The sequence below is a fragment of the Pseudophryne corroboree genome, unplaced genomic scaffold (genome assembly GCF_028390025.1).
Source record: "Pseudophryne corroboree isolate aPseCor3 unplaced genomic scaffold, aPseCor3.hap2 scaffold_1971, whole genome shotgun sequence".
NCBI classification, from domain to species: Eukaryota; Metazoa; Chordata; class Amphibia; order Anura; family Myobatrachidae; genus Pseudophryne; species Pseudophryne corroboree.
The window spans coordinates 1-25,304 of record NW_026968612.1 but is presented as its reverse complement, the minus strand read 5'-3'; the positions used below and the strand labels follow the sequence as shown (position 1 = coordinate 25,304).

General features: G+C 44.7%; 7 non-coding genes and 2 pseudogenes across 7 annotated transcripts; all 9 read right to left on the bottom strand.

Moving 5' to 3' along the window:
- Positions 1–168: 168 nt before the first annotated feature.
- Positions 169–388, bottom strand: LOC135005131 (small nucleolar RNA U3). Its single transcript, XR_010205787.1, has one exon. It is a non-coding gene; the product is annotated as a small nucleolar RNA U3 (small nucleolar RNA).
- A 3,015-nt stretch (positions 389–3,403) lies between these two features.
- LOC135005149 (small nucleolar RNA U3) lies at positions 3,404–3,634 on the bottom strand (annotated as a pseudogene).
- Positions 3,635–6,649: 3,015 nt separating this feature from the next.
- Positions 6,650–6,869, bottom strand: LOC135005130 (small nucleolar RNA U3). Its single transcript, XR_010205786.1, has one exon. It is a non-coding gene; the product is annotated as a small nucleolar RNA U3 (small nucleolar RNA).
- Positions 6,870–9,884: 3,015 nt separating this feature from the next.
- LOC135005150 (small nucleolar RNA U3) lies at positions 9,885–10,115 on the bottom strand (annotated as a pseudogene).
- Positions 10,116–13,130: 3,015 nt separating this feature from the next.
- On the bottom strand, positions 13,131–13,350 carry LOC135005154 (small nucleolar RNA U3). The gene has a single exon (XR_010205807.1). It is a non-coding gene; the product is annotated as a small nucleolar RNA U3 (small nucleolar RNA).
- Positions 13,351–16,365: 3,015 nt separating this feature from the next.
- On the bottom strand, positions 16,366–16,585 carry LOC135005140 (small nucleolar RNA U3). Its single transcript, XR_010205796.1, has one exon. It is a non-coding gene; the product is annotated as a small nucleolar RNA U3 (small nucleolar RNA).
- Positions 16,586–19,600: 3,015 nt separating this feature from the next.
- On the bottom strand, positions 19,601–19,820 carry LOC135005129 (small nucleolar RNA U3). The gene has a single exon (XR_010205785.1). It is a non-coding gene; the product is annotated as a small nucleolar RNA U3 (small nucleolar RNA).
- Positions 19,821–22,835: 3,015 nt separating this feature from the next.
- On the bottom strand, positions 22,836–23,055 carry LOC135005153 (small nucleolar RNA U3). The gene has a single exon (XR_010205806.1). It is a non-coding gene; the product is annotated as a small nucleolar RNA U3 (small nucleolar RNA).
- Positions 23,056–25,061: 2,006 nt separating this feature from the next.
- On the bottom strand, positions 25,062–25,272 carry LOC135005152 (small nucleolar RNA U3). Its single transcript, XR_010205805.1, has one exon. It is a non-coding gene; the product is annotated as a small nucleolar RNA U3 (small nucleolar RNA).
- Positions 25,273–25,304: the final 32 nt, after the last annotated feature.

Genomic DNA, 25,304 nt, shown 5'->3' with positions numbered 1-25,304 from the left:
GTTCCGATGGCTTGTTCCTAATGTTTGGTGATGTCACCATGTCCCTTGCAGGGATCCTTTGACATGAGCACATTATCAATGTTTTTGGGCACATCGCATCATGCCACATGACAATAGCAGTACACATGGAGCCATAAGAAAATCTGTCATTAACAAGCATTATAAACAACCACTCAGCTTGTAATCTCTTCCTCCATTTCTCCCATGATAGAAGAAAAGGAACGGTCATCAAAAGCAAACAGCAGCTACAATGAAGCAGCACTGAGAGCTCACTTCGCGCTCAGAAAAGATTACTATTGCTCTTCCTCATGGTTGGTAGGTCTGGACACTTTAGAGCACATTTCCAAAAGTTAAAAACTATAGAAATGATCCCTGAAAGTATAGTCTTAACCATAACAGCCTAGCATTTTTACTGCTGTGGGAAGGAGAGTCTTTTTAATATAATGGAGATTTTTAAAATGATCTCACAGTTGAACATATCTTGAATATATCAGATAGTAAGAAACTATGCTGCCTTTAAAATGTGGACCAACGATGGACTCAGCTTTTCTTACAGAATGTATTCTTCTATGATTGTGCACTCACTTGCTCATCTGCATATTTAAGATACTCTGGCCAACCAGGAAGCACCTCTGAAACAGCCGAGACACAGCTTAAAGCAGCAACAACAGCCTCAGCTAATAACGGACTATGCACACAGAATGTCAGGATCACAAAACCAAACATATGTTATAGAGAAAAACAAAGTCTAAACACGTGCTTTTCTGGCATGGTGACAATTCTGCTTGGTAGATCACTAACGATCATGTTATATTTGCTGTGGGATGGGTGCTTTTGTTTCTGTTCCTCTACTGTTAGTTCATTTTACGCTGGGGGGATGTTCGATGCAACAGAACCTCATATGTAGGCTGGTATTTGAAGAGTAATAAGAGCGATAGATTACATAATATTAATGTAACAAAGATACTACCTTTTATATCTTTCTTTTATGACAAAAATGAGTAAACATGGGGAATAAACACGACAAATGACATACAAACCACCTCCTGCTTGCTTTTGGGTGTAATTTGTAATAAAACCATAAAGATATTCAAATGAACCATGTTAGTTTCACTGCTAGCCTTCATTTGGCATGGATTTCCTCTAAATGGTTTTCATATTAAAAAAAAGGGGGTTCCCCGAAATATGTACTGAAATGTTGCAACTACTCTACCTTACATCACAAATACTTCCAAAATAATGTGTCCTCTGCTCCCCGGAAGGCTTCCCATCACGCCACAGCAGGTATGGACATCGGAAGCCTGGCATTAATTGGTTGCCGGGCTGATGACATCAAACGCAGCCATGCACATTGAATGATTGCAATGGTGTAACCATCAATTGCTTTACTGTGAACATGTGTAGAATCTTTCAGAGCTTTGTGCAAGCGTGCATTTACCTGAGCTGCGGACACCCCTTTCCGGGTGTCCGCAAATGCACAGAAGTACCTGAACATCGGATTGGCAACCATCGAATCCTCGCAATTTAGTGGAAAAGGGTACTTTGATCGAATTGGAAAGACTGTTGATTGGTAGCCATCGACCTCAAACGTCCATCCCTATGTCTTGTGAGCATGTACATAAATAGGTTGTGAAACAGAGGGTCTAATTCAGAGTTGTACGCAAACGCAGCCGTTTCCATACAACTGTGATGTTTGGTGATCTGTGACTGCGAGATTGCTCGCAGGGCCCCCTAAGCCTCAACATGATTCACATGCTGTGGCCAAAATGGTGTTATCCCACCCCTGTTTTGTAGGCTTGCCGAGGCCAGGGTCTGAGTCCTCCAGTGCAGAATTCCTGGTCTTGGCAGAGTGAAACCCCAGGCCATCCTGAGTAACCTGGTTGCTCAGATGGGCGATGTTCACGCAAGTGATCTAATGGCTGCTACTGCTTGCCGTACAACTTATAATCAGACCTAGAAACTCAGCACTTACACTGGACCAGGGCCATAACTAGGGGTCTGCGATCGGTGCTGCCCTGCAGTCAGTATTGCTGCAGCAGTGCCACCTGGAGTGCCCTTTGGATGCTTCAGGCAGGAGCCCTACAGTACGTACAACAGCTCGAAGCGTCCTCAGGGTGCTTCTGCATCCAAAGAGACAGCATCGGATCAATTGCGTAAACATCAACCGAGTACTCAGGATGGCCAGGCTGTTTGCGCTGCTGGGGCCAGGAAATTTGCATCAGACGATGCAGAGCCTGGCCTCGCCACTCCCAGAAAATAGAGGTACAACTTCCTGTTTTAGTGAAATCTACCCACCCCACACGTCTGCAGACTGTCCATCAGACTTGCGTCACAGAGGACACTGCGTGCGATCACACATGCGCCCACCATCGTAGACGTACATAAACCATTTGCTTTATGTACATCTTTGAATCAAGTCCTGCATACAGAGCAGTGGACATGATGCCGTGACAGAGGGTTGGACTGTCCAGCAGGGGCACAGGGGAAACCCTCGGCGGGCCCCACCTTCTCTTCTAGGGATCAGGTTCCAGATTGTGCACTTGAATGATAGATTACGCACATGTTGCCTTATAGTGCACAGGACTATGGTGTTTTTTCTGCATTACTGTTATTAATCTGGTACATTATTAAGCATGAACAAGCAGTTTTTACTATAAAATGATTAGCCAAGCCTCTGTGGCAGCTGGCCACCCCCCCCTCTGGAGACTGTCCACATCCTAAAATACGGTCCCCTACCATTGCAGTTCCCCGGTGGGCCCTTCATGCCCAAGGCAGACACTGCCACGACAGGAGACTCGGGTGTATGGATGCAGTAGAGGGGGACACTGCCGTGACAGGAGTGCCAGGTGCCTATGTGCAGAGAAGGGGACAATGCCATGAGTCGTGACAGTTTTGCTTTTATTTTTTTGTGCTGGAGCTCAGAGCAGAGAGCTGCAGTGTTACATGGAGCACCACCTGCTGGCCATTCATGCAGAACTGCACTTGCCATATAGTGTTAAGAATACTTCCAGTTTGAAGTGACAATCCCCAAATAAGCTTCACTTGAAAATATTTTGAAGATATAAAGCCAGCTCAGTAATAGGGATAAATCACTACTAATGTGCCTGAATTTGCCACACAACAGGAATGGACATCAGAAAGCAATGATCCACAATCATCAATATTTTTTTTGTTCCCTCCAATTGACAGTCCTTTTCAATTTGATTCTGTAGAAGTGGAAACCATCGGCCCCTTTGTTCCGATGGCTTGTTCCTAATGTTTGGTGATGTCACCATGTCCCTTGCAGGGATCCTTTGACATGAGCACATTATCAATGTTTTTGGGCACATCGCATCATGCCACATGACAATAGCAGTACACATGGAGCCATAAGAAAATCTGTCATTAACAAGCATTAAAAACAACCACTCAGCTTGTAATCTCTTCCTCCATTTCTCCCATGATAGAAGAAAAGGAACGGTCATCAAAAGCAAACAGCAGCTACAATGAAGCAGCAATGAAGCAGCACTGAGAGCTCACTCCGCGCTCAGAAAAGATTACTATTGCTCTTCCTCATGGTTGGTAGGTCTGGACACTTTAGAGCACATTTCCAAAAGTTAAAAACTATAGAAATGATCCCTGAAAGTATAGTCTTAACCATAACAGCCTAGCATTTTTACTGCTGTGGGAAGGAGAGTCTTTTTAATATAATGGAGATTTTTAAAATGATCTCACAGTTGAACATATCTTGAATATATCAGATAGTAAGAAACTATGCTGCCTTTAAAATGTGGACCAACGATGGACTCAGCTTTTCTTACAGAATGTATTCTTCTATGATTGTGCACTCACTTGCTCATCTGCATATTTAAGATACTCTGGCCAACCAGGAAGCACCTCTGAAACAGCCGAGACACAGCTTAAAGCAGCAACAACAGCCTCAGCTAATAACGGACTATGCACACAGAATGTCAGGATCACAAAACCAAACATATGTTATAGAGAAAAACAAAGTCTAAACACGTGCTTTTCTGGCATGGTGACAATTCTGCTTGGTAGATCACTAACGATCATGTTATATTTGCTGTGGGATGGGTGCTTTTGTTTCTGTTCCTCTACTGTTAGTTCATTTTACGCTGGGAGGATGTTCGATGCAACAGAACCTCATATGTAGGCTGGTATTTGAAGAGTAATAAGAGCGATAGATTACATAATATTAATGTAACAAAGATACTACCTTTTATATCTTTCTTTTATGACAAAAATGAGTAAACATGGGGAATAAACACGACAAATGACATACAAACCACCTCCTGCTTGCTTTTGGGTGTAATTTGTAATAAAACCATAAAGATATTCAAATGAACCATGTTAGTTTCACTGCTAGCCTTCATTTGGCATGGATTTCCTCTAAATGGTTTTCATATTAAAAAAAAGGGGGTTCCCCGAAATATGTACTGAAATGTTGCAACTACTCTAACTTACATCACAAATACTTCCAAAATAATGTGTCCTCTGCTCCCCGGAAGGCTTCCCATCACGCCACAGCAGGTATGGACATCGGAAGCCTGGCATTAATTGGTTGCCGGGCTGATGACATCAAACGCAGCCATGCACATTGAATGATTGCAATGGTGTAACCATCAATTGCTTTACTGTGAACATGTGTAGAATCTTTCAGAGCTTTGTGCAAGCGTGCATTTACCTGAGCTGCGGACACCCCTTTCCGGGTGTCCGCAAATGCACAGAAGTACCTGAACATCGGATTGGCAACCATCGAATCCTCGCAATTTAGTGGAAAAGGGTACTTTGATCGAATTGGAAAGACTGTTGATTGGTAGCCATCGACCTCAAACGTCCATCCCTATGTCTTGTGAGCATGTACATAAATAGGTTGTGAAACAGAGGGTCTAATTCAGAGTTGTACGCAAACGCAGCCGTTTCCATACAACTGTGATGTTTGGTGATCTGTGACTGCGAGATTGCTCGCAGGGCCCCCTAAGCCTCAACATGATTCACATGCTGTGGCCAAAATGGTGTTATCCCACCCCTGTTTTGTAGGCTTGCCGAGGCCAGGGTCTGAGTCCTCCAGTGCAGAATTCCTGGTCTTGGCAGAGTGAAACCCCAGGCCATCCTGAGTAACCTGGTTGCTCAGATGGGCGATGTTCACGCAAGTGATCTAATGGCTGCTACTGCTTGCCGTACAACTTATAATCAGACCTAGAAACTCAGCACTTACACTGGACCAGGGCCATAACTAGGGGTCTGCGATCGGTGCTGCCCTGCAGTCAGTATTGCTGCAGCAGTGCCACCTGGAGTGCCCTTTGGATGCTTCAGGCAGGAGCCCTACAGTACGTACAACAGCTCGAAGCGTCCTCAGGGTGCTTCTGCATCCAAAGAGACAGCATCGGATCAATTGCGTAAACATCAACCGAGTACTCAGGATGGCCAGGCTGTTTGCGCTGCTGGGGCCAGGAAATTTGCATCAGACGATGCAGAGCCTGGCCTCGCCACTCCCAGAAAATAGAGGTACAACTTCCTGTTTTAGTGAAATCTACCCACCCCACACGTCTGCAGACTGTCCATCAGACTTGCATCACAGAGGACACTGCGTGCGATCACACATGCGCCCACCATCGTAGACGTACATAAACCATTTGCTTTATGTACATCTTTGAATCAAGTCCTGCATACAGAGCAGTGGACATGATGCCGTGACAGAGGGTTGGACTGTCCAGCAGGGGCACAGGGGAAACCCTCGGCGGGCCCCACCTTCTCTTCTAGGGATCAGGTTCCAGATTGTGCACTTGAATGATAGATTACGCACATGTTGCCTTATAGTGCACAGGACTATGGTGTTTTTTCTGCATTACTGTTATTAATCTGGTACATTATTAAGCATGAACAAGCAGTTTTTACTATAAAATGATTAGCCAAGCCTCTGTGGCAGCTGGCCACCCCCCCCTCTGGAGACTGTCCACATCCTAAAATACGGTCCCCTACCATTGCAGTTCCCCGGTGGGCCCTTCATGCCCAAGGCAGACACTGCCGCGACAGGAGACTCGGGTGTATGGATGCAGTAGAGGGGGACACTGCCGTGACAGGAGTGCCAGGTGCCTATGTGCAGAGAAGGGGACAATGCCATGAGTCGTGACAGTTTTGCTTTTATTTTTTTGTGCTGGAGCTCAGAGCAGAGAGCTGCAGTGTTACATGGAGCACCACCTGCTGGCCATTCATGCAGAACTGCACTTGCCATATAGTGTTAAGAATACTTCCAGTTTGAAGTGACAATCCCCAAATAAGCTTCACTTGAAAATATTTTGAAGATATAAAGCCAGCTCAGTAATAGGGATAAATCACTACTAATGTGCCTGAATTTGCCACACAACAGGAATGGACATCAGAAAGCAATGATCCACAATCATCAATATTTTTTTTGTTCCCTCCAATTGACAGTCCTTTTCAATTTGATTCTGTAGAAGTGGAAACCATCGGCCCCTTTGTTCCGATGGCTTGTTCCTAATGTTTGGTGATGTCACCATGTCCCTTGCAGGGATCCTTTGACATGAGCACATTATCAATGTTTTTGGGCACATCGCATCATGCCACATGACAATAGCAGTACACATGGAGCCATAAGAAAATCTGTCATTAACAAGCATTAAAAACAACCACTCAGCTTGTAATCTCTTCCTCCATTTCTCCCATGATAGAAGAAAAGGAACGGTCATCAAAAGCAAACAGCAGCTACAATGAAGCAGCACTGAGAGCTCACTTCGCGCTCAGAAAAGATTACTATTGCTCTTCCTCATGGTTGGTAGGTCTGGACACTTTAGAGCACATTTCCAAAAGTTAAAAACTATAGAAATGATCCCTGAAAGTATAGTCTTAACCATAACAGCCTAGCATTTTTACTGCTGTGGGAAGGAGAGTCTTTTTAATATAATGGAGATTTTTAAAATGATCTCACAGTTGAACATATCTTGAATATATCAGATAGTAAGAAACTATGCTGCCTTTAAAATGTGGACCAACGATGGACTCAGCTTTTCTTACAGAATGTATTCTTCTATGATTGTGCACTCACTTGCTCATCTGCATATTTAAGATACTCTGGCCAACCAGGAAGCACCTCTGAAACAGCCGAGACACAGCTTAAAGCAGCAACAACAGCCTCAGCTAATAACGGACTATGCACACAGAATGTCAGGATCACAAAACCAAACATATGTTATAGAGAAAAACAAAGTCTAAACACGTGCTTTTCTGGCATGGTGACAATTCTGCTTGGTAGATCACTAACGATCATGTTATATTTGCTGTGGGATGGGTGCTTTTGTTTCTGTTCCTCTACTGTTAGTTCATTTTACGCTGGGGGGATGTTCGATGCAACAGAACCTCATATGTAGGCTGGTATTTGAAGAGTAATAAGAGCGATAGATTACATAATATTAATGTAACAAAGATACTACCTTTTATATCTTTCTTTTATGACAAAAATGAGTAAACATGGGGAATAAACACGACAAATGACATACAAACCACCTCCTGCTTGCTTTTGGGTGTAATTTGTAATAAAACCATAAAGATATTCAAATGAACCATGTTAGTTTCACTGCTAGCCTTCATTTGGCATGGATTTCCTCTAAATGGTTTTCATATTAAAAAAAAGGGGGTTCCCCGAAATATGTACTGAAATGTTGCAACTACTCTACCTTACATCACAAATGCTTCCAAAATAATGTGTCCTCTGCTCCCCGGAAGGCTTCCCATCACGCCACAGCAGGTATGGACATCGGAAGCCTGGCATTAATTGGTTGCCGGGCTGATGACATCAAACGCAGCCATGCACATTGAATGATTGCAATGGTGTAACCATCAATTGCTTTACTGTGAACATGTGTAGAATCTTTCAGAGCTTTGTGCAAGCGTGCATTTACCTGAGCTGCGGACACCCCTTTCCGGGTGTCCGCAAATGCACAGAAGTACCTGAACATCGGATTGGCAACCATCGAATCCTCGCAATTTAGTGGAAAAGGGTACTTTGATCGAATTGGAAAGACTGTTGATTGGTAGCCATCGACCTCAAACGTCCATCCCTATGTCTTGTGAGCATGTACATAAATAGGTTGTGAAACAGAGGGTCTAATTCAGAGTTGTACGCAAACGCAGCCGTTTCCATACAACTGTGATGTTTGGTGATCTGTGACTGCGAGATTGCTCGCAGGGCCCCCTAAGCCTCAACATGATTCACATGCTGTGGCCAAAATGGTGTTATCCCACCCCTGTTTTGTAGGCTTGCCGAGGCCAGGGTCTGAGTCCTCCAGTGCAGAATTCCTGGTCTTGGCAGAGTGAAACCCCAGGCCATCCTGAGTAACCTGGTTGCTCAGATGGGCGATGTTCACGCAAGTGATCTAATGGCTGCTACTGCTTGCCGTACAACTTATAATCAGACCTAGAAACTCAGCACTTACACTGGACCAGGGCCATAACTAGGGGTCTGCGATCGGTGCTGCCCTGCAGTCAGTATTGCTGCAGCAGTGCCACCTGGAGTGCCCTTTGGATGCTTCAGGCAGGAGCCCTACAGTACGTACAACAGCTCGAAGCGTCCTCAGGGTGCTTTTGCATCCAAAGAGACAGCATCGGATCAATTGCGTAAACATCAACCGAGTACTAAGGATGGCCAGGCTGTTTGCGCTGCTGGGGCCAGGAAATTTGCATCAGACGATGCAGAGCCTGGCCTCGCCACTCCCAGAAAATAGAGGTACAACTTCCTGTTTTAGTGAAATCTACCCACCCCACACGTCTGCAGACTGTCCATCAGACTTGCATCACAGAGGACACTGCGTGCGATCACACATGCGCCCACCATCGTAGACGTACATAAACCATTTGCTTTATGTACATCTTTGAATCAAGTCCTGCATACAGAGCAGTGGACATGATGCCGTGACAGAGGGTTGGACTGTCCAGCAGGGGCACAGGGGAAACCCTCGGCGGGCCCCACCTTCTCTTCTAGGGATCAGGTTCCAGATTGTGCACTTGAATGATAGATTACGCACATGTTGCCTTATAGTGCACAGGACTATGGTGTTTTTTCTGCATTACTGTTATTAATCTGGTACATTATTAAGCATGAACAAGCAGTTTTTACTATAAAATGATTAGCCAAGCCTCTGTGGCAGCTGGCCACCCCCCCCTCTGGAGACTGTCCACATCCTAAAATACGGTCCCCTACCATTGCAGTTCCCCGGTGGGCCCTTCATGCCCAAGGCAGACACTGCCACGACAGGAGACTCGGGTGTATGGATGCAGTAGAGGGGGACACTGCCGTGACAGGAGTGCCAGGTGCCTATGTGCAGAGAAGGGGACAATGCCATGAGTCGTGACAGTTTTGCTTTTATTTTTTTGTGCTGGAGCTCAGAGCAGAGAGCTGCAGTGTTACATGGAGCACCACCTGCTGGCCATTCATGCAGAACTGCACTTGCCATATAGTGTTAAGAATACTTCCAGTTTGAAGTGACAATCCCCAAATAAGCTTCACTTGAAAATATTTTGAAGATATAAAGCCAGCTCAGTAATAGGGATAAATCACTACTAATGTGCCTGAATTTGCCACACAACAGGAATGGACATCAGAAAGCAATGATCCACAATCATCAATATTTTTTTTGTTCCCTCCAATTGACAGTCCTTTTCAATTTGATTCTGTAGAAGTGGAAACCATCGGCCCCTTTGTTCCGATGGCTTGTTCCTAATGTTTGGTGATGTCACCATGTCCCTTGCAGGGATCCTTTGACATGAGCACATTATCAATGTTTTTGGGCACATCGCATCATGCCACATGACAATAGCAGTACACATGGAGCCATAAGAAAATCTGTCATTAACAAGCATTAAAAACAACCACTCAGCTTGTAATCTCTTCCTCCATTTCTCCCATGATAGAAGAAAAGGAACGGTCATCAAAAGCAAACAGCAGCTACAATGAAGCAGCAATGAAGCAGCACTGAGAGCTCACTTCGCGCTCAGAAAAGATTACTATTGCTCTTCCTCATGGTTGGTAGGTCTGGACACTTTAGAGCACATTTCCAAAAGTTAAAAACTATAGAAATGATCCCTGAAAATATAGTCTTAACCATAACAGCCTAGCATTTTTACTGCTGTGGGAAGGAGAGTCTTTTTAATATAATGGAGATTTTTAAAATGATCTCACAGTTGAACATATCTTGAATATATCAGATAGTAAGAAACTATGCTGCCTTTAAAATGTGGACCAACGATGGACTCAGCTTTTCTTACAGAATGTATTCTTCTATGATTGTGCACTCACTTGCTCATCTGCATATTTAAGATACTCTGGCCAACCAGGAAGCACCTCTGAAACAGCCGAGACACAGCTTAAAGCAGCAACAACAGCCTCAGCTAATAACGGACTATGCACACAGAATGTCAGGATCACAAAACCAAACATATGTTATAGAGAAAAACAAAGTCTAAACACGTGCTTTTCTGGCATGGTGACAATTCTGCTTGGTAGATCACTAACGATCATGTTATATTTGCTGTGGGATGGGTGCTTTTGTTTCTGTTCCTCTACTGTTAGTTCATTTTACGCTGGGAGGATGTTCGATGCAACAGAACCTCATATGTAGGCTGGTATTTGAAGAGTAATAAGAGCGATAGATTACATAATATTAATGTAACAAAGATACTACCTTTTATATCTTTCTTTTATGACAAAAATGAGTAAACATGGGGAATAAACACGACAAATGACATACAAACCACCTCCTGCTTGCTTTTGGGTGTAATTTGTAATAAAACCATAAAGATATTCAAATGAACCATGTTAGTTTCACTGCTAGCCTTCATTTGGCATGGATTTCCTCTAAATGGTTTTCATATTAAAAAAAAGGGGGTTCCCCGAAATATGTACTGAAATGTTGCAACTACTCTAACTTACATCACAAATACTTCCAAAATAATGTGTCCTCTGCTCCCCGGAAGGCTTCCCATCACGCCACAGCAGGTATGGACATCGGAAGCCTGGCATTAATTGGTTGCCGGGCTGATGACATCAAACGCAGCCATGCACATTGAATGATTGCAATGGTGTAACCATCAATTGCTTTACTGTGAACATGTGTAGAATCTTTCAGAGCTTTGTGCAAGCGTGCATTTACCTGAGCTGCGGACACCCCTTTCCGGGTGTCCGCAAATGCACAGAAGTACCTGAACATCGGATTGGCAACCATCGAATCCTCGCAATTTAGTGGAAAAGGGTACTTTGATCGAATTGGAAAGACTGTTGATTGGTAGCCATCGACCTCAAACGTCCATCCCTATGTCTTGTGAGCATGTACATAAATAGGTTGTGAAACAGAGGGTCTAATTCAGAGTTGTACGCAAACGCAGCCGTTTCCATACAACTGTGATGTTTGGTGATCTGTGACTGCGAGATTGCTCGCAGGGCCCCCTAAGCCTCAACATGATTCACATGCTGTGGCCAAAATGGTGTTATCCCACCCCTGTTTTGTAGGCTTGCCGAGGCCAGGGTCTGAGTCCTCCAGTGCAGAATTCCTGGTCTTGGCAGAGTGAAACCCCAGGCCATCCTGAGTAACCTGGTTGCTCAGATGGGCGATGTTCACGCAAGTGATCTAATGGCTGCTACTGCTTGCCGTACAACTTATAATCAGACCTAGAAACTCAGCACTTACACTGGACCAGGGCCATAACTAGGGGTCTGCGATCGGTGCTGCCCTGCAGTCAGTATTGCTGCAGCAGTGCCACCTGGAGTGCCCTTTGGATGCTTCAGGCAGGAGCCCTACAGTACGTACAACAGCTCGAAGCGTCCTCAGGGTGCTTCTGCATCCAAAGAGACAGCATCGGATCAATTGCGTAAACATCAACCGAGTACTCAGGATGGCCAGGCTGTTTGCGCTGCTGGGGCCAGGAAATTTGCATCAGACGATGCAGAGCCTGGCCTCGCCACTCCCAGAAAATAGAGGTACAACTTCCTGTTTTAGTGAAATCTACCCACCCCACACGTCTGCAGACTGTCCATCAGACTTGCATCACAGAGGACACTGCGTGCGATCACACATGCGCCCACCATCGTAGACGTACATAAACCATTTGCTTTATGTACATCTTTGAATCAAGTCCTGCATACAGAGCAGTGGACATGATGCCGTGACAGAGGGTTGGACTGTCCAGCAGGGGCACAGGGGAAACCCTCGGCGGGCCCCACCTTCTCTTCTAGGGATCAGGTTCCAGATTGTGCACTTGAATGATAGATTACGCACATGTTGCCTTATAGTGCACAGGACTATGGTGTTTTTTCTGCATTACTGTTATTAATCTGGTACATTATTAAGCATGAACAAGCAGTTTTTACTATAAAATGATTAGCCAAGCCTCTGTGGCAGCTGGCCACCCCCCCCTCTGGAGACTGTCCACATCCTAAAATACGGTCCCCTACCATTGCAGTTCCCCGGTGGGCCCTTCATGCCCAAGGCAGACACTGCCGCGACAGGAGACTCGGGTGTATGGATGCAGTAGAGGGGGACACTGCCGTGACAGGAGTGCCAGGTGCCTATGTGCAGAGAAGGGGACAATGCCATGAGTCGTGACAGTTTTGCTTTTATTTTTTTGTGCTGGAGCTCAGAGCAGAGAGCTGCAGTGTTACATGGAGCACCACCTGCTGGCCATTCATGCAGAACTGCACTTGCCATATAGTGTTAAGAATACTTCCAGTTTGAAGTGACAATCCCCAAATAAGCTTCACTTGAAAATATTTTGAAGATATAAAGCCAGCTCAGTAATAGGGATAAATCACTACTAATGTGCCTGAATTTGCCACACAACAGGAATGGACATCAGAAAGCAATGATCCACAATCATCAATATTTTTTTTGTTCCCTCCAATTGACAGTCCTTTTCAATTTGATTCTGTAGAAGTGGAAACCATCGGCCCCTTTGTTCCGATGGCTTGTTCCTAATGTTTGGTGATGTCACCATGTCCCTTGCAGGGATCCTTTGACATGAGCACATTATCAATGTTTTTGGGCACATCGCATCATGCCACATGACAATAGCAGTACACATGGAGCCATAAGAAAATCTGTCATTAACAAGCATTAAAAACAACCACTCAGCTTGTAATCTCTTCCTCCATTTCTCCCATGATAGAAGAAAAGGAACGGTCATCAAAAGCAAACAGCAGCTACAATGAAGCAGCACTGAGAGCTCACTTCGCGCTCAGAAAAGATTACTATTGCTCTTCCTCATGGTTGGTAGGTCTGGACACTTTAGAGCACATTTCCAAAAGTTAAAAACTATAGAAATGATCCCTGAAAGTATAGTCTTAACCATAACAGCCTAGCATTTTTACTGCTGTGGGAAGGAGAGTCTTTTTAATATAATGGAGATTTTTAAAATGATCTCACAGTTGAACATATCTTGAATATATCAGATAGTAAGAAACTATGCTGCCTTTAAAATGTGGACCAACGATGGACTCAGCTTTTCTTACAGAATGTATTCTTCTATGATTGTGCACTCACTTGCTCATCTGCATATTTAAGATACTCTGGCCAACCAGGAAGCACCTCTGAAACAGCCGAGACACAGCTTAAAGCAGCAACAACAGCCTCAGCTAATAACGGACTATGCACACAGAATGTCAGGATCACAAAACCAAACATATGTTATAGAGAAAAACAAAGTCTAAACACGTGCTTTTCTGGCATGGTGACAATTCTGCTTGGTAGATCACTAACGATCATGTTATATTTGCTGTGGGATGGGTGCTTTTGTTTCTGTTCCTCTACTGTTAGTTCATTTTACGCTGGGGGGATGTTCGATGCAACAGAACCTCATATGTAGGCTGGTATTTGAAGAGTAATAAGAGCGATAGATTACATAATATTAATGTAACAAAGATACTACCTTTTATATCTTTCTTTTATGACAAAAATGAGTAAACATGGGGAATAAACACGACAAATGACATACAAACCACCTCCTGCTTGCTTTTGGGTGTAATTTGTAATAAAACCATAAAGATATTCAAATGAACCATGTTAGTTTCACTGCTAGCCTTCATTTGGCATGGATTTCCTCTAAATGGTTTTCATATTAAAAAAAAAAGGGGGGTTCCCCGAAATATGTACTGAAATGTTGCAACTACTCTACCTTACATCACAAATGCTTCCAAAATAATGTGTCCTCTGCTCCCCGGAAGGCTTCCCATCACGCCACAGCAGGTATGGACATCGGAAGCCTGGCATTAATTGGTTGCCGGGCTGATGACATCAAACGCAGCCATGCACATTGAATGATTGCAATGGTGTAACCATCAATTGCTTTACTGTGAACATGTGTAGAATCTTTCAGAGCTTTGTGCAAGCGTGCATTTACCTGAGCTGCGGACACCCCTTTCCGGGTGTCCGCAAATGCACAGAAGTACCTGAACATCGGATTGGCAACCATCGAATCCTCGCAATTTAGTGGAAAAGGGTACTTTGATCGAATTGGAAAGACTGTTGATTGGTAGCCATCGACCTCAAACGTCCATCCCTATGTCTTGTGAGCATGTACATAAATAGGTTGTGAAACAGAGGGTCTAATTCAGAGTTGTACGCAAACGCAGCCGTTTCCATACAACTGTGATGTTTGGTGATCTGTGACTGCGAGATTGCTCGCAGGGCCCCCTAAGCCTCAACATGATTCACATGCTGTGGCCAAAATGGTGTTATCCCACCCCTGTTTTGTAGGCTTGCCGAGGCCAGGGTCTGAGTCCTCCAGTGCAGAATTCCTGGTCTTGGCAGAGTGAAACCCCAGGCCATCCTGAGTAACCTGGTTGCTCAGATGGGCGATGTTCACGCAAGTGATCTAATGGCTGCTACTGCTTGCCGTACAACTTATAATCAGACCTAGAAACTCAGCACTTACACTGGACCAGGGCCATAACTAGGGGTCTGCGATCGGTGCTGCCCTGCAGTCAGTATTGCTGCAGTGCCACCTGGAGTGCCCTTTGGATGCTTCAGGCAGGAGCCCTACAGTACGTACAACAGCTCGAAGCGTCCTCAGGGTGCTTTTGCATCCAAAGAGACAGCATCGGATCAATTGCGTAAACATCAACCGAGTACTAAGGATGGCCAGGCTGTTTGCGCTGCTGGGGCCAGGAAATTTGCATCAGACGATGCAGAGCCTGGCCTCGCCACTCCCAGAAAATAGAGGTACAACTTCCTGTTTTAGTGAAATCTACCCACCCCACACGTCTGCAGACTGTCCATCAGACTTGCATCACAGAGGACACTGCGTGCGATCACACATGCGCCCACCATCGTAGACGTACATAAACCATTTGCTTTATGTACATCTTTGAATCAAGTCCTGCATACAGAGCAGTGGACATGATGCCGTGACAGAGGGTTGGACTGTCCAGCAGGGGCACAGGGGAAACCCTCGGCGGGCCCCACCTTCTCTTCTAGGGATCAGGTTCCAGATTGTGCACTTGAATGATAGATTACGCACATGTTGCCTTATAGTGCACAGGACTATGGTGTTTTTTCTGCATTACTGTTATTAATCTGGTACATTATTAAGCATGAACAAGCAGTTTTTACTATAAAATGATTAGCCAAGCCTCTGTGGCAGCTGGCCACCCCCCCCTCTGGAGACTGTCCACATCCTAAAATACGGTCCCCTACCATTGCAGTTCCCCGGTGGGCCCTTCATGCCCAAGGCAGACACTGCCACGACAGGAGACTCGGGTGTATGGATGCAGTAGAGGGGGACACTGCCGTGACAGGAGTGCCAGGTGCCTATGTGCAGAGAAGGGGACAATGCCATGAGTCGTGACAGTTTTGCTTTTATTTTTTTGTGCTGGAGCTCAGAGCAGAGAGCTGCAGTGTTACATGGAGCACCACCTGCTGGCCATTCATGCAGAACTGCACTTGCCATATAGTGTTAAGAATACTTCCAGTTTGAAGTGACAATCCCCAAATAAGCTTCACTTGAAAATATTTTGAAGATATAAAGCCAGCTCAGTAATAGGGATAAATCACTACTAATGTGCCTGAATTTGCCACACAACAGGAATGGACATCAGAAAGCAATGATCCACAATCATCAATATTTTTTTTGTTCCCTCCAATTGACAGTCCTTTTCAATTTGATTCTGTAGAAGTGGAAACCATCGGCCCCTTTGTTCCGATGGCTTGTTCCTAATGTTTGGTGATGTCACCATGTCCCTTGCAGGGATCCTTTGACATGAGCACATTATCAATGTTTTTGGGCACATCGCATCATGCCACATGACAATAGCAGTACACATGGAGCCATAAGAAAATCTGTCATTAACAAGCATTAAAAACAACCACTCAGCTTGTAATCTCTTCCTCCATTTCTCCCATGATAGAAGAAAAGGAACGGTCATCAAAAGCAAACAGCAGCTACAATGAAGCAGCACTGAGAGCTCACTTCACGCTCAGAAAAGATTACTATTGCTCTTCCTCATGGTTGGTAGGTCTGGACACTTTAGAGCACATTTCCAAAAGTTAAAAACTATAGAAATGATCCCTGAAAGTATAGTCTTAACCATAACAGCCTAGCATTTTTACTGCTGTGGGAAGGAGAGTCTTTTTAATATAATGGAGATTTTTAAAATGATCTCACAGTTGAACATATCTTGAATATATCAGATAGTAAGAAACTATGCTGCCTTTAAAATGTGGACCAACGATGGACTCAGCTTTTCTTACAGAATGTATTCTTCTATGATTGTGCACTCACTTGCTCATCTGCATATTTAAGATACTCTGGCCAACCAGGAAGCACCTCTGAAACAGCCGAGACACAGCTTAAAGCAGCAACAACAGCCTCAGCTAATAACGGACTATGCACACAGAATGTCAGGATCACAAAACCAAACATATGTTATAGAGAAAAACAAAGTCTAAACACGTGCTTTTCTGGCATGGTGACAATTCTGCTTGGTAGATCACTAACGATCATGTTATATTTGCTGTGGGATGGGTGCTTTTGTTTCTGTTCCTCTACTGTTAGTTCATTTTACGCTGGGAGGATGTTCGATGCAACAGAACCTCATATGTAGGCTGGTATTTGAAGAGTAATAAGAGCGATAGATTACATAATATTAATGTAACAAAGATACTACCTTTTATATCTTTCTTTTATGACAAAAATGAGTAAACATGGGGAATAAACACGACAAATGACATACAAACCACCTCCTGCTTGCTTTTGGGTGTAATTTGTAATAAAACCATAAAGATATTCAAATGAACCATGTTAGTTTCACTGCTAGCCTTCATTTGGCATGGATTTCCTCTAAATGGTTTTCATATTAAAAAAAAGGGGGTTCCCCGAAATATGTACTGAAATGTTGCAACTACTCTAACTTACATCACAAATACTTCCAAAATAATGTGTCCTCTGCTCCCCGGAAGGCTTCCCATCACGCCACAGCAGGTATGGACATCGGAAGCCTGGCATTAATTGGTTGCCGGGCTGATGACATCAAACGCAGCCATGCACATTGAATGATTGCAATGGTGTAACCATCAATTGCTTTACTGTGAACATGTGTAGAATCTTTCAGAGCTTTGTGCAAGCGTGCATTTACCTGAGCTGCGGACACCCCTTTCCGGGTGTCCGCAAATGCACAGAAGTACCTGAACATCGGATTGGCAACCATCGAATCCTCGCAATTTAGTGGAAAAGGGTACTTTGATCGAATTGGAAAGACTGTTGATTGGTAGCCATCGACCTCAAACATCCATCCCTATGTCTTGTGAGCATGTACATAAATAGGTTGTGAAACAGAGGGTCTAATTCAGAGTTGTACGCAAACGCAGCCGTTTCCATACAACTGTGATGTTTGGTGATCTGTGACTGCGAGATTGCTCGCAGGGCCCCCTAAGCCTCAACATGATTCACATGCTGTGGCCAAAATGGTGTTATCCCACCCCTGTTTTGTAGGCTTGCCGAGGCCAGGGTCTGAGTCCTCCAGTGCAGAATTCCTGGTCTTGGCAGAGTGAAACCCCAGGCCATCCTGAGTAACCTGGTTGCTCAGATGGGCGATGTTCACGCAAGTGATCTAATGGCTGCTACTGCTTGCCGTACAACTTATAATCAGACCTAGAAACTCAGCACTTACACTGGACCAGGGCCATAACTAGGGGTCTGCGATCGGTGCTGCCCTGCAGTCAGTATTGCTGCAGCAGTGCCACCTGGAGTGCCCTTTGGATGCTTCAGGCAGGAGCCCTACAGTACGTACAACAGCTCGAAGCGTCCTCAGGGTGCTTTTGCATCCAAAGAGACAGCATCGGATCAATTGCGTAAACATCAACCGAGTACTAAGGATGGCCAGGCTGTTTGCGCTGCTGGGGCCAGGAAATTTGCATCAGACGATGCAGAGCCTGGCCTCGCCACTCCCAGAAAATAGAGGTACAACTTCCTGTTTTAGTGAAATCTACCCACCCCACACGTCTGCAGACTGTCCATCAGACTTGCATCACAGAGGACACTGCGTGCGATCACACATGCGCCCACCATCGTAGACGTACATAAACCATTTGCTTTATGTACATCTTTGAATCAAGTCCTGCATACAGAGCAGTGGACATGATGCCGTGACAGAGGGTTGGACTGTCCAGCAGGGGCACAGGGGAAACCCTCGGCGGGCCCCACCTTCTCTTCTAGGGATCAGGTTCCAGATTGTGCACTTGAATGATAGATTACGCACATGTTGCCTTATAGTGCACAGGACTATGGTGTTTTTTCTGCATTACTGTTATTAATCTGGTACATTATTAAGCATGAACAAGCAGTTTTTACTATAAAATGATTAGCCAAGCCTCTGTGGCAGCTGGCCACCCCCCCCTCTGGAGACTGTCCACATCCTAAAATACGGTCCCCTACCATTGCAGTTCCCCGGTGGGCCCTTCATGCCCAAGGCAGACACTGCCACGACAGGAGACTCGGGTGTATGGATGCAGTAGAGGGGGACACTGCCGTGACAGGAGTGCCAGGTGCCTATGTGCAGAGAAGGGGACAATGCCATGAGTCGTGACAGTTTTGCTTTTATTTTTTTGTGCTGGAGCTCAGAGCAGAGAGCTGCAGTGTTACATGGAGCACCACCTGCTGGCCATTCATGCAGAACTGCACTTGCCATATAGTGTTAAGAATACTTCCAGTTTGAAGTGACAATCCCCAAATAAGCTTCACTTGAAAATATTTTGAAGATATAAAGCCAGCTCAGTAATAGGGATAAATCACTACTAATGTGCCTGAATTTGCCACACAACAGGAATGGACATCAGAAAGCAATGATCCACAATCATCAATATTTTTTTTGTTCCCTCCAATTGACAGTCCTTTTCAATTTGATTCTGTAGAAGTGGAAACCATCGGCCCCTTTGTTCCGATGGCTTGTTCCTAATGTTTGGTGATGTCACCATGTCCCTTGCAGGGATCCTTTGACATGAGCACATTATCAATGTTTTTGGGCACATCGCATCATGCCACATGACAATAGCAGTACACATGGAGCCATAAGAAAATCTGTCATTAACAAGCATTAAAAACAACCACTCAGCTTGTAATCTCTTCCTCCATTTCTCCCATGATAGAAGAAAAGGAACGGTCATCAAAAGCAAACAGCAGCTACAATGAAGCAGCACTGAGAGCTCACTTCACGCTCAGAAAAGATTACTATTGCTCTTCCTCATGGTTGGTAGGTCTGGACACTTTAGAGCACATTTCCAAAAGTTAAAAACTATAGAAATGATCCCTGAAAGTATAGTCTTAACCATAACAGCCTAGCATTTTTACTGCTGTGGGAAGGAGAGTCTTTTTAATATAATGGAGATTTTTAAAATGATCTCACAGTTGAACATATCTTGAATATATCAGATAGTAAGAAACTATGCTGCCTTTAAAATGTGGACCAACGATGGACTCAGCTTTTCTTACAGAATGTATTCTTCTATGATTGTGCACTCACTTGCTCATCTGCATATTTAAGATACTCTGGCCAACCAGGAAGCACCTCTGAAACAGCCGAGACACAGCTTAAAGCAGCAACAACAGCCTCAGCTAATAACGGACTATGCACACAGAATGTCAGGATCACAAAACCAAACATATGTTATAGAGAAAAACAAAGTCTAAACACGTGCTTTTCTGGCATGGTGACAATTCTGCTTGGTAGATCACTAACGATCATGTTATATTTGCTGTGGGATGGGTGCTTTTGTTTCTGTTCCTCTACTGTTAGTTCATTTTACGCTGGGAGGATGTTCGATGCAACAGAACCTCATATGTAGGCTGGTATTTGAAGAGTAATAAGAGCGATAGATTACATAATATTAATGTAACAAAGATACTACCTTTTATATCTTTCTTTTATGACAAAAATGAGTAAACATGGGGAATAAACACGACAAATGACATACAAACCACCTCCTGCTTGCTTTTGGGTGTAATTTGTAATAAAACCATAAAGATATTCAAATGAACCATGTTAGTTTCACTGCTAGCCTTCATTTGGCATGGATTTCCTCTAAATGGTTTTCATATTAAAAAAAAGGGGGTTCCCCGAAATATGTACTGAAATGTTGCAACTACTCTAACTTACATCACAAATACTTCCAAAATAATGTGTCCTCTGCTCCCCGGAAGGCTTCCCATCACGCCACAGCAGGTATGGACATCGGAAGCCTGGCATTAATTGGTTGCCGGGCTGATGACATCAAACGCAGCCATGCACATTGAATGATTGCAATGGTGTAACCATCAATTGCTTTACTGTGAACATGTGTAGAATCTTTCAGAGCTTTGTGCAAGCGTGCATTTACCTGAGCTGCGGACACCCCTTTCCGGGTGTCCGCAAATGCACAGAAGTACCTGAACATCGGATTGGCAACCATCGAATCCTCGCAATTTAGTGGAAAAGGGTACTTTGATCGAATTGGAAAGACTGTTGATTGGTAGCCATCGACCTCAAACATCCATCCCTATGTCTTGTGAGCATGTACATAAATAGGTTGTGAAACAGAGGGTCTAATTCAGAGTTGTACGCAAACGCAGCCGTTTCCATACAACTGTGATGTTTGGTGATCTGTGACTGCGAGATTGCTCGCAGGGCCCCCTAAGCCTCAACATGATTCACATGCTGTGGCCAAAATGGTGTTATCCCACCCCTGTTTTGTAGGCTTGCCGAGGCCAGGGTCTGAGTCCTCCAGTGCAGAATTCCTGGTCTTGGCAGAGTGAAACCCCAGGCCATCCTGAGTAACCTGGTTGCTCAGATGGGCGATGTTCACGCAAGTGATCTAATGGCTGCTACTGCTTGCCGTACAACTTATAATCAGACCTAGAAACTCAGCACTTACACTGGACCAGGGCCATAACTAGGGGTCTGCGATCGGTGCTGCCCTGCAGTCAGTATTGCTGCAGCAGTGCCACCTGGAGTGCCCTTTGGATGCTTCAGGCAGGAGCCCTACAGTACGTACAACAGCTCGAAGCGTCCTCAGGGTGCTTCTGCATCCAAAGAGACAGCATCGGATCAATTGCGTAAACATCAACCGAGTACTCAGGATGGCCAGGCTGTTTGCGCTGCTGGGGCCAGGAAATTTGCATCAGACGATGCAGAGCCTGGCCTCGCCACTCCCAGAAAATAGAGGTACAACTTCCTGTTTTAGTGAAATCTACCCACCCCACACGTCTGCAGACTGTCCATCAGACTTGCATCACAGAGGACACTGCGTGCGATCACACATGCGCCCACCATCGTAGACGTACATAAACCATTTGCTTTATGTACATCTTTGAATCAAGTCCTGCATACAGAGCAGTGGACATGATGCCGTGACAGAGGGTTGGACTGTCCAGCAGGGGCACAGGGGAAACCCTCGGCGGGCCCCACCTTCTCTTCTAGGGATCAGGTTCCAGATTGTGCACTTGAATGATAGATTACGCACATGTTGCCTTATAGTGCACAGGACTATGGTGTTTTTTCTGCATTACTGTTATTAATCTGGTACATTATTAAGCATGAACAAGCAGTTTTTACTATAAAATGATTAGCCAAGCCTCTGTGGCAGCTGGCCACCCCCCCCTCTGGAGACTGTCCACATCCTAAAATACGGTCCCCTACCATTGCAGTTCCCCGGTGGGCCCTTCATGCCCAAGGCAGACACTGCCGCGACAGGAGACTCGGGTGTATGGATGCAGTAGAGGGGGACACTGCCGTGACAGGAGTGCCAGGTGCCTATGTGCAGAGAAGGGGACAATGCCATGAGTCGTGACAGTTTTGCTTTTATTTTTTTGTGCTGGAGCTCAGAGCAGAGAGCTGCAGTGTTACATGGAGCACCACCTGCTGGCCATTCATGCAGAACTGCACTTGCCATATAGTGTTAAGAATACTTCCAGTTTGAAGTGACAATCCCCAAATAAGCTTCACTTGAAAATATTTTGAAGATATAAAGCCAGCTCAGTAATAGGGATAAATCACTACTAATGTGCCTGAATTTGCCACACAACAGGAATGGACATCAGAAAGCAATGATCCACAATCATCAATATTTTTTTTGTTCCCTCCAATTGACAGTCCTTTTCAATTTGATTCTGTAGAAGTGGAAACCATCGGCCCCTTTGTTCCGATGGCTTGTTCCTAATGTTTGGTGATGTCACCATGTCCCTTGCAGGGATCCTTTGACATGAGCACATTATCAATGTTTTTGGGCACATCGCATCATGCCACATGACAATAGCAGTACACATGGAGCCATAAGAAAATCTGTCATTAACAAGCATTAAAAACAACCACTCAGCTTGTAATCTCTTCCTCCATTTCTCCCATGATAGAAGAAAAGGAACGGTCATCAAAAGCAAACAGCAGCTACAATGAAGCAGCACTGAGAGCTCACTTCGCGCTCAGAAAAGATTACTATTGCTCTTCCTCATGGTTGGTAGGTCTGGACACTTTAGAGCACATTTCCAAAAGTTAAAAACTATAGAAATGATCCCTGAAAGTATAGTCTTAACCATAACAGCCTAGCATTTTTACTGCTGTGGGAAGGAGAGTCTTTTTAATATAATGGAGATTTTTAAAATGATCTCACAGTTGAACATATCTTGAATATATCAGATAGTAAGAAACTATGCTGCCTTTAAAATGTGGACCAACGATGGACTCAGCTTTTCTTACAGAATGTATTCTTCTATGATTGTGCACTCACTTGCTCATCTGCATATTTAAGATACTCTGGCCAACCAGGAAGCACCTCTGAAACAGCCGAGACACAGCTTAAAGCAGCAACAACAGCCTCAGCTAATAACGGACTATGCACACAGAATGTCAGGATCACAAAACCAAACATATGTTATAGAGAAAAACAAAGTCTAAACACGTGCTTTTCTGGCATGGTGACAATTCTGCTTGGTAGATCACTAACGATCATGTTATATTTGCTGTGGGATGGGTGCTTTTGTTTCTGTTCCTCTACTGTTAGTTCATTTTACGCTGGGGGGATGTTCGATGCAACAGAACCTCATATGTAGGCTGGTATTTGAAGAGTAATAAGAGCGATAGATTACATAATATTAATGTAACAAAGATACTACCTTTTATATCTTTCTTTTATGACAAAAATGAGTAAACATGGGGAATAAACACGACAAATGACATACAAACCACCTCCTGCTTGCTTTTGGGTGTAATTTGTAATAAAACCATAAAGATATTCAAATGAACCATGTTAGTTTCACTGCTAGCCTTCATTTGGCATGGATTTCCTCTAAATGGTTTTCATATTAAAAAAAAGGGGGTTCCCCGAAATATGTACTGAAATGTTGCAACTACTCTACCTTACATCACAAATGCTTCCAAAATAATGTGTCCTCTGCTCCCCGGAAGGCTTCCCATCACGCCACAGCAGGTATGGACATCGGAAGCCTGGCATTAATTGGTTGCCGGGCTGATGACATCAAACGCAGCCATGCACATTGAATGATTGCAATGGTGTAACCATCAATTGCTTTACTGTGAACATGTGTAGAATCTTTCAGAGCTTTGTGCAAGCGTGCATTTACCTGAGCTGCGGACACCCCTTTCCGGGTGTCCGCAAATGCACAGAAGTACCTGAACATCGGATTGGCAACCATCGAATCCTCGCAATTTAGTGGAAAAGGGTACTTTGATCGAATTGGAAAGACTGTTGATTGGTAGCCATCGACCTCAAACGTCCATCCCTATGTCTTGTGAGCATGTACATAAATAGGTTGTGAAACAGAGGGTCTAATTCAGAGTTGTACGCAAACGCAGCCGTTTCCATACAACTGTGATGTTTGGTGATCTGTGACTGCGAGATTGCTCGCAGGGCCCCCTAAGCCTCAACATGATTCACATGCTGTGGCCAAAATGGTGTTATCCCACCCCTGTTTTGTAGGCTTGCCGAGGCCAGGGACTGCGTCCTCCAGTGCAGAATTCCTGGTCTTGGCAGAGTGAAACCCCAGGCCATCCTGAGTAACCTGGTTGCTCAGATGGGCGATGTTCACGCAAGTGATCTAATGGCTGCTACTGCTTGCCGTACAACTTATAATCAGACCTAGAAACTCAGCACTTACACTGGACCAGGGCCATAACTAGGGGTCTGCGATCGGTGCTGCCCTGCAGTCAGTATTGCTGCAGCAGTGCCACCTGGAGTGCCCTTTGGATGCTTCAGGCAGGAGCCCTACAGTACGTACAACAGCTCGAAGCGTCCTCAGGGTGCTTCTGCATCCAAAGAGACAGCATCGGATCAATTGCGTAAACATCAACCGAGTACTCAGGATGGCCAGGCTGTTTGCGCTGCTGGGGCCAGGAAATTTGCATCAGACGATGCAGAGCCTGGCCTCGCCACTCCCAGAAAATAGAGGTACAACTTCCTGTTTTAGTGAAATCTACCCACCCCACACGTCTGTTTTTGGGCACATCACATCATGCCACATGACAATAGCAGTACACATGGAGCCATAAGAAAATCTGTCATTAACAAGCATTAAAAACAACCACTCAGCTTGTAATCTCTTCCTCCATTTCTCCCATGATAGAAGAAAAGGAACGGTCATCAAAAGCAAACAGCAGCTACAATGAAGCAGCACTGAGAGCTCACTTCGCGCTCAGAAAAGATTACTATTGCTCTTCCTCATGGTTGGTAGGTCTGGACACTTTAGAGTAGGGATGGACATCGATGGTCGATGTTTCAGAACCATCGATGTTTTCGTTTCGATGGTACCTTACTTACCCTGCA